Below are 8,684 nucleotides of genomic sequence, written 5' to 3'. Positions count from 1 at the left end.
ATCTGGCCTGAGAAATTGGCACAATGCCTACCCGAGTCTGGATGCACATGGTGGGAGCCAGGCTTCTGTAGTGGTTAAGACCACAGAGTGTGGAGTGAAACCCATCCCCGCTGGCCATGGGACCTCTCTGTTTGCAGACTATGGAGTCAGGCACCTCTCAGCCTTAGCTTCCTAATAAGCCCCATCAACACAATTATCGCACATGCTCCACAAAGTGTGGCTGAATTAATGAAATTTAGCTATAGCTCCTACACATGGTAAAGCATAGGTTTTACTGGCTGGAGAATTTGGGAAGATGGTTCCCCATGCTTCTATTTACTCAAAGACCAGGCCCCAGGAGAACAGCTCTGTATTCGGGGGGGTAGGGGGGGCAGGCTACAGAGAAGTCTGTGAGACACAAAAGAGAGGAAGGAGTTCATCAAATCAGCTGAGCTTAGACATTGGTGAGGGGGCAGTTCCCTCCCTCAAACACCACCCTGACAACCTACCATCCTGGTTCACTTTCTCTACATAAGCTCTAGGAAGACGAGACCCTGAGTTTGGTCAGAGTTTCATATCCATTCTTAGCTGTCTGCTTGGCACGGACTGAGTGCGTGAAAATGAATGAAAGAGTGAATGACAGGCCAATTTCAGACCTGCATCTTTCTCTTCTATAGCAATCGACAGCCACTGGCTGGTCCAAGACCTCAGCCTTGCAGTCTGTGTCCTCAGTGACTCTGCGGCCTCACAGGATTGGAAATCCAGGCTTGTCTCTGCTCCGACGCAGCGGGGTTCAGGGACGACTCCAGGGATCCTGGCCCCTGGCCCTTCAGAGGGACTTGTCACACACTCACTCAGCATCTTATGCAGCTGGCCCGAGAGACAGCCAAAGATGAGATGGAGCTTCTAGAGGCGGCCCAGTGGACTCAGCAAAAAGAAACAGTCTGCAGGGAAATCCCAGGGGATGTCGTTCATGATGAGGTTGCCCAGGTTGCTCATTTACCCTTGCGCGGGTAAAAAAACTGGATTAGGTCAGAACGGGAGCAGAACGTACTCCTGTAATGAAGCCTCAGCTCCCGGATGGTCTCCAGCTCCAGCATCCCCAGGATCTCGACAAGGCTGAGGAATGGCACTTGGACAATGACCAGTGTCTGACAGTGGAGGCGCAGACTGCCATGGTTCTTCTCGACTCTCTGGAGTATGTACGAGGGGAACCCAGACAGGTGGAAGAAGCCGAACAAACCACCTAGGAAAAGGTCTCTGTGTATTTCCTCGGGTTCTCGGTGATGCTAAGGCTGTTCTTTGTAACTGGGTGTCAGCTTGTCCGCCTCCGGCTCTTCTAGCATGTGAGTGATGACAAAGGGTGCAGGAGTAGCCTCCGAGCACTCCTCCCAGTTGGAGTGCTCAACGTCATGGGTAAAATCCAGCACCTTCAGCTTTGATCTCCTGTGGGGAATGAGGAGGAGAGCAGACATGAGGAATTTCAGGCCTGTAGAGCGGGGCCGGCAGGAGACCAGCAGCAGTGGCAGACCCTGGGGACCCACCACTGTGCCAACCAGCAGCCCTGCCCTCTGCCGTCCACTACGCCTTCTAGGTGCCCTCCTTGCTTCCCCACATTATATGTTGCCGGGATACCACCCAGGAACCCAGCCACACTCTTAACCACCTCAGTAGCATGATCAGCTCTGAACTATGCCAGGACTCTCTTCACGGAGGGACTCTGACAATGGCCTCAGGGCCTCATGATGACAGATGCTGCACCACCAGGAGAGGCTAGCACATGCTTGGACTCCACATCCCTGAATCCAGCTCCCACTTCTGCAATTCACTGTGCCCCTACCAGCACCCCAACTCTCCAGTTACCTGGGCCAAACTGCGTTAGGAGGAACCAATTCCAGCCCATCCAGGACGGCTTCCAAGAGGTCTTGAGTTCTTGACTGATCTCTTAACGGTCCCAGACGGAGGCAGGGAAAGGGCCAGGCCTGCACCATTGCTGTCACAGTCTTCGTGTGTCCCCCATCAAAGGCTGCTGTGGACAGAGTTGGGAAAAGGCCCACAGGGAGCTCTTCCAGGTCACGTACAGCTGAGGCCTTCTCATTCCGCAGGCTCTGTGCTGCAAGATCCAAGAGATTGAGAGGGTCTTGTCCACTCATCTCCACCAACCTGGCACAAGGTTAAGGGAAAAGCCTAAGTAGATTTTCACAGTGCTCAGCCTCCTCCTGTTGGCACAGGACACTCAGCCTCAACCACCCATCTTAGCAGGAAGTGAGACCCTAGGCGGTCCTCCACCTCTCCTGCCATCCTACAACTTCTAGTCCTAAATCTTCAGCTCTTTCTCTGCTAGGTTCACCCAGTGTCCCTTAATACCAGCTAAGTGAAGGAAAACAATTACGGCTTCATCTCCATTCTTTATTGGACTTCAGAGAGTATAAATTGTTCCAAACCTAATTTCCTGAACTTTCCCAAAGATCATCACCATCTCCAAGGTGATTTCAAGGAGCCGGACAGAATAACCCATCTCTTACCCCAGTCCAGTGGTAAGAGGTCGGGTCCTGAGGTTTTGTTTGCCTTCTCTGGCAAGCAGAGCTTCTAAAACAGTAACGGCAACTTTCCACAAGTTCAGATCTGTCCTCCTTCCTGCTCTATGGAATACGTTCCTATTCACATTCTACCAAGCTCAGAGCAATTCAGAGACTAGAAAATTATTTTTAAAAAATCAAGACGACATAAAAAAACCCCTCTTATGGGGCTAGTGAATTTTTGACATAAAATGTCAGAAAAAGACAAGAGAAGGGAACATTAAAGCACCATCGTGGGGTGCCTGGGTGGTTCAGCTCTGCGGCTGCCTTCAGCTCAGGTCATGATCCCAGGGTCTTGGGATTGAGCCCCAAATGGGGCTCCCTGCACTCAGCGAGGAGTCTGCTTCTCCCTCTGCCCTTCTTTCCCCGCTTGTCCTATCTCAAGTAAATAAATCTTCTTTAAAATGTACCATCTCAAGTATAAGTAGATACAAAGGTCGTTACTAAAACATTACTAAGAAGAACTAATTGGTGTTCTTTGAACAGAATCACAAAGCATTTCTTCTAGGAACAAGAGCAGACTGACACATTTGAGAATCTCTCAGTGAACTTCTGATGACACATGGACAACTGAGCCTGAGTGCTCTCAGCTGCCTCCTGAAACCCTAAATGAAGTAAAGGAATAGCTAAGACCAGAAAGTCAAGGAGAATGAATTAGCCCCACTCTTCAAGAAAAGCCAACTTTTAGAATCTGAAAAAGGTGGATTGGGAAACTAGTGTGCAGACTACAGAAGCCAACACCTAAGCCTATACAGGTGGTGAAATCAGAAATCAATTGCAGAACCCACGAGGCCTCAGGAGCAACAGCCGCAGGCAGGGCCCCAGGCGAGGGCCAGAGCCACCCGCCAGCACTGTGGTACTCGAGGAGGCTCTACAACCAAATGCTAATTTACCTCCACCACCAGCATGGCCAGCAATCCACACCCGGGCCCGACCTTCCTCTACTTCCCACCCCGACTGCTCTGCTGCTCCCTGGAGCAGTGCTCAGCCCTCACATCCCATGGCAGGCTGCTCTTCTGTGGGGCACAAGGGGAATGCGCTGGGGCAGGTTTGGTACATGAGCATTTAGAACCACCAAAACACTGGACTATGACCCAACTGAGCATGCTCCACTTATGTATGAGCAGGAAGGGGCACCTGCTCAGAGCTGAGGCCCGGGAGGCAGCTTATGGAGCAGGCAGGACAGGAGGGCACACCAGGCCCCTGTCACAACCACCAACTGTTCTGATGGCAGAGCTCCTCGGAAGCAGGAGGGCCCTTGCTGCAGAAGTGGCTGTGTGTGAACCCTCCCCTGTGCTTCTGAAATGTCCCATTTCTCTGAAGGAACAGCCCAAGAAGAGCCACATGCCTGGAACCCAGAGGGGTGTCTCTGCCCTTGCCCCTCCCTCATGCCCCTCTCACTCAGCAAAAAAGTCAGTCCAACTACTTGACTCCTCATGAGGGATGTATATTCTACTGATGGCTGCAGAGGACACAGAAAAGAGGTTCTCCAAAGGTCGGCAGTGAGAACTCCCACACTCTGAGGCGACCTCCATTGCCCTCCCCCTCAGCCTGTCAGCCTTCCTCCCAAATGCCTTTCTGAGGAGGAGCCATTCCCACCTACAGCTGCTCCCACCTGAAGCCACTAAGCATCTCCCCGCTGCGCATCTGCACCTGAACGATCCTCATCAACCTCCCTCTGTAGTTGAGGTGGCTGTTTAAGCACAGTCTACTTGTCACACTGACTTCTGCTTTCTCCCTTTGTGGAGATTCTCAGCCCAAGGCCTCGGGCCTCTGCCCAGCAGGTAGGAGGAGATGAGGCCTCTGGCTTCTGAGTGCAGCCAACAATGGGTCACTCCTCTTCTCCTCCACAAAATCCAGGATCTATTGCTGGCCAACTGACCACGTGCACCGCCTGAATGCACTTCACCTATGTGGGAAGGGTCTCCCCTGAGATTCCAGTGGCCTCTAATCCTGGGGAAGACTCAGAAGAGGAAGACCAGTGAGTAAATGATGGCCTTGGCCACTGCAGCTGGTCTTGGGCTATGATGGATACTCATCTTGTCCTCCCTGCATTATTTGTTGCAGATTCCCCTCAAGGTCCCTACAAACTCTGCTGTCCTCCTCGCTAAGTTGCCAGGTGGCCTTCCTCACACCTTCATCTCTAAAATTTCTGAGCCCCAGCTCACCAGGCCTCTTTTGGCAAGGGTTGTGGCACTTGTCTTTTTACTGTCACAACGGGGCAAGGGAATACCAAGAGGGTCCTGGATGAATCTCCTGGGAGTCAAACTTATTGCTCTTTATGCCCTGGTTTTAATTTTTTTTTCCGATTTTATTTATTTATTCATGAGAGACACAGAAAGAGAAGCAGAGACAGAGGCAGAGGGAGAAGATTTCCCTCGGGGAGCCCGATGTGGGACTTGATCCAAGAAGTGCAGGATCATGCCATGAGCTGAAGGCAGATGCTTAACTGCTGAGCCACCCAGGCGTCCTTCTATGTCCCGGTTTAAAAGCAGCCCTATCCTTTCCTAACCTGGGTCATTCACTCCAACCAAGAATGGGGGCTCCTTTGCTTGCCAACTCGGTGCTAGACACAAAGAGGATAAAGTCTTCAGGTGGCAGCCGTGGCTTCTAACTCTGTGGGACTCCTCCGCTCACCAGTGGATAGTTGTGGAACCTAACCAACGTTATCACTTGGTGGGTTTGACAGAACTTACCTCACAAGATGCAGTTCTGGGCATGCGGTCATGTCATGTCCAACGGTCTTCCACCAGGGCCCAGCAGCATTACAGGAACGGCTTTATGAAACATATCCGAGCCACCTCTGTGGACAGCATGGGTTTGCTCCAGACTCCTGGAAGGTATCGTTCCCTACCCATGATACACCCAATCTTCTGAGATCTGCTCAGTCTTATGCCCAAGTAACAAGGCTGCTTTCAACTGCAGCTTAGACTCTGCTGCTCTGCAGAGAACTTTCCTATCCTGGGATACACTCAAAAGTCGAAGTCTTTTTGGGTTCAGTCAGTTAAGAGTCTGACTTTGGTCAGGTCGTGATCTCAACGTCCTAGAATGGAGCCCTGCGTTGGGAACTTTGGCTCAGGTTGTGATCTCAATGTCCTGGGATCGTGCCCTGTGTTGGGATCCGTGCTCAGCAGGGAACCTGCTTCTCCCTCTCCCTCTGCTCCTGCCCTGTGCTCTCCTTCTTTAACAAATAAAACCTTTTTTTTTTTTAAGTGGCAGTCTTTTGTGTCACCTGGTATACAAGGCAGAGAAGTGTTCTGAGATGTGGAATATGTTGTCTCCAAAACCTGAAAAGTCCTCTCAGGCATTGTGCTTCCTTCTCTGCAGGAGATTCAAGTGGTAAAACTCATGTTTTACTTTGGATGATAGGACCCAGCATGTCCCCAACTGTTGGGGCACTCAAAATTGTTCTCATGTGGCAGATAATTGAATCTTCACAGGCATCTTCTCCAACAATGGAATGCACGTTTCTTACCAAGGCTTCCAATGTGCCAGACATTTCCTGTAATCTAACTCCATTGACAAGCTATCAGAGGAGCAAATCGGCACAATGTTCTTCAGATACCCAGGTGGTACGTGAACTATGACAGACTGGAAAGGTACAACCCTGGAGCAATGGGAAATGCATACTGTTGTCTGCTCCATGTGAATCCAAACGGTATCTGATAGGGATAGAAAGAAACACATTTGCCAACTAATGTTTGTATACCATGTACCTGAGAAGTCATGAATCTGGCTTGAGCGAAGAGACTACATCTGGCATAGCAGCCTCAGTTAGGGCTACTATCTGGGTGAATTTATGGAAATTTCGGCCAACCTCCAGGATGAATCTGGTTTCTGCAGGGGTAGACAGGTGAATTAAATGGAAATGTGACAAGGACCATCACTTGAATCCTTTATATCCTTAAGAGGAATAAAATTAGGGATGCCTGGGTGGCTCAGTAGTTGAGCATTTGTCTTAGGGTCAGGGAGTGATCCTGGGGTCCCAGGATCCAGTCCCACATTGGACTCCCTGCATGGAGCCTGCTTCTCCTCCCTCTGCCTATGTCTCTACCTCTCTCTCTCTGTCTCATGTGAATAAATAAAATCTTTTTTAAAAACAAAGGAATAAAAAAAACACCAAACAAAACAAAACAACAAAAGAGTAATAAAAATATCCGTCATTCCTCCTAGATTGTGATATTGTTTTATACTTACTATTTTGACCAGGGATGGAAACAGGTACAGAGGCCTCCACTTGGCCTCCACAATCATGATAGTTCTGATCCTACAAATGAAAGACGCAATGTGTGTTCTGCATGGATTTTCAAACATTCTATTCCATTACACATCTGCAAACTGAGTAATGTCACACGGTTACCATTGTGAGCTGGATCCTGACCTGGGATTCTATTTATTTGGCTCCCCATAGGCCCCATCCTAACAGTGAGCCACGATTATGTTTTGTACATCCAGAAACTAATGTTAACTCTGACCCTACATCCAACAATATTAAAATTCTTGGTATATTCCCCCTTCCCCAGTCCACTCCTCAAATTACTCCTAGAGTCCAATCCCCCTTGTTTATTTACATTTACCCAAATGTGGTAGGCAGCCTCCCAAATGGCCACAATGATTCTAGCCTCCTGGTATTCAGTCATTCCCTTGTGAAGTCCCCTGCCTCACTGAGTAAGGCAGACCTGTGACAATCTGTGACAATTACAATGTGTGACTTCCAACGTTAGGTCATAAAAGGCATTGTGACTTCCGCTTTGCTTCCCCTGGATCACTTGCTTTCACGTCATGGAAACACCCAAGTAGCCTTATGGAAACATCCATGAGGCAAGGAATTGAGGCCTCTGGTCAAAAACTTACTGGCCGGGCACCGGGGTGGCCCAAGTCATGATCCCAGGGTCTTGGGGTCAAGCCCCACATCAGGCTCTCTGTTCAGCAGGGAGCCTGCTGCTCCCCCTGCTTGTGCATGTGAGTAAGCTGCCTTGGAAGTGGACATCCCAGGCTCAGCTCAACCTTCAAATGACTACAGCCCCAACCCACATCTTGTGTGCATTCTCAGAGACACCATGAGCCAGCACTATCTGGCTAAGCTTTAACTAGATTTTTGACCCACAGAAACCACGTGAGATAACAAAAATAGTCAATTATGCTACTAAGTTTTGGGGTAACTTATTGCACAGCTACAGGTAAAAGATATGCTGAATAACTGTACGAAAATTCCTGGAAGAATATTTATCCCCTTGCCATACATACATGGTCCTTTGTTCTGGGGACCTGGCCTCCTCTTCAAAGACTAGACAGTCCCAGGCCTGAACACTGACTAGAACTTGGCAAGGGATCATGCCTTTGTATTGAGCCGTCTTCAGCCTCCCATCATCCAGCCTTGATTTCTTTTGATAATAAGAGTACTACTCCTGGTGGCTGACCTTCCATTTTGTACGAAAAACACTGGGCTCTTCAAACCATTTCTGGAACCCTTTGTGGGTTGGTGCCTTGGCTGCCACTCCAACCTCATGGCTCACAGTAAATGGTGTAAACCTGGCCTCTGATGGTTCAATGCCACCGCCTGACCTCAAGTGCTGCAGGGTCCTGTCATCCGTTTCTATGACAGCCACTCTTACTGTTTGTCAGCACTGGCCTATGCACGTACCCCACCACTGAACTGTTTAACGACGCTGCTGTCCCTCTCATCAGCATATTCCTAGAGCCTTGGTAAATGATGTGTTTGTCGGTGCTTCCTGTGGAATATATCCATTTGCTTGGGTTTTCTTACCTTAGAAAGTCATCATATGTATCCCAGCTTCACAATCCCTGAGCGGTTTAGCCTTCAGCTGCCATCTGTCAGGGGTCCAGCAATTTCAACCTCACTGAGCACGGCCGTAGCTTCCTTTCATGCTTCTAGAAGCCATCCTTGTAGCAAGTTCACACAAACTCCTGCGGTCCCTGACAGAATGTCAAACCTTGTATCTCAGAAGAATACTCCCAAAGCAGTAAATTCACCCTACCCAATCTGAATCCCCCTCTCCTTTATCAAGCACCTATACTCCAGTCCCAAACACAGTCCCCAAGCTGGTACTTGCTGGTTAGGTCGTTCAGCCTCCTTAGGGTGTAGTACCTTCATCTGCCTTCTCA

The 8,684-nt window shown here is 49.6% G+C and overlaps 1 long non-coding RNA gene across 3 annotated transcripts; it reads right to left on the bottom strand.

Moving 5' to 3' along the window:
- Positions 1 to 1,847: 1,847 nt before the first annotated feature.
- Positions 1,848 to 8,428, bottom strand: LOC144309562 (uncharacterized). 3 transcript variants are annotated; one of them, XR_013375519.1, is made up of 4 exons: positions 8,326 to 8,428; positions 6,756 to 6,825; positions 5,255 to 6,220; positions 1,848 to 2,142 (listed from the first exon to the last, which is right to left on the bottom strand). It is a non-coding gene; the product is annotated as an uncharacterized LOC144309562 (long non-coding RNA). The 3 variants fall into 3 exon arrangements; XR_013375518.1 differs by lacking the exon at positions 8,326 to 8,428 and adding an exon at positions 7,136 to 7,215 and having other exon boundaries at positions 6,756 to 6,896; XR_013375520.1 differs by lacking the exon at positions 8,326 to 8,428 and adding an exon at positions 7,136 to 7,215.
- Between the last annotated feature and the right edge of the window lie 256 nt (positions 8,429 to 8,684).

This window comes from Canis aureus, unplaced genomic scaffold, assembly GCF_053574225.1.
Source record: "Canis aureus isolate CA01 unplaced genomic scaffold, VMU_Caureus_v.1.0 ptg000086l_RagTag, whole genome shotgun sequence".
Classification (NCBI taxonomy): Eukaryota; Metazoa; Chordata; class Mammalia; order Carnivora; family Canidae; genus Canis; species Canis aureus.
Note: the sequence above shows the minus strand (reverse complement) of the source record. Positions and strands in the feature narration are given on the sequence as shown.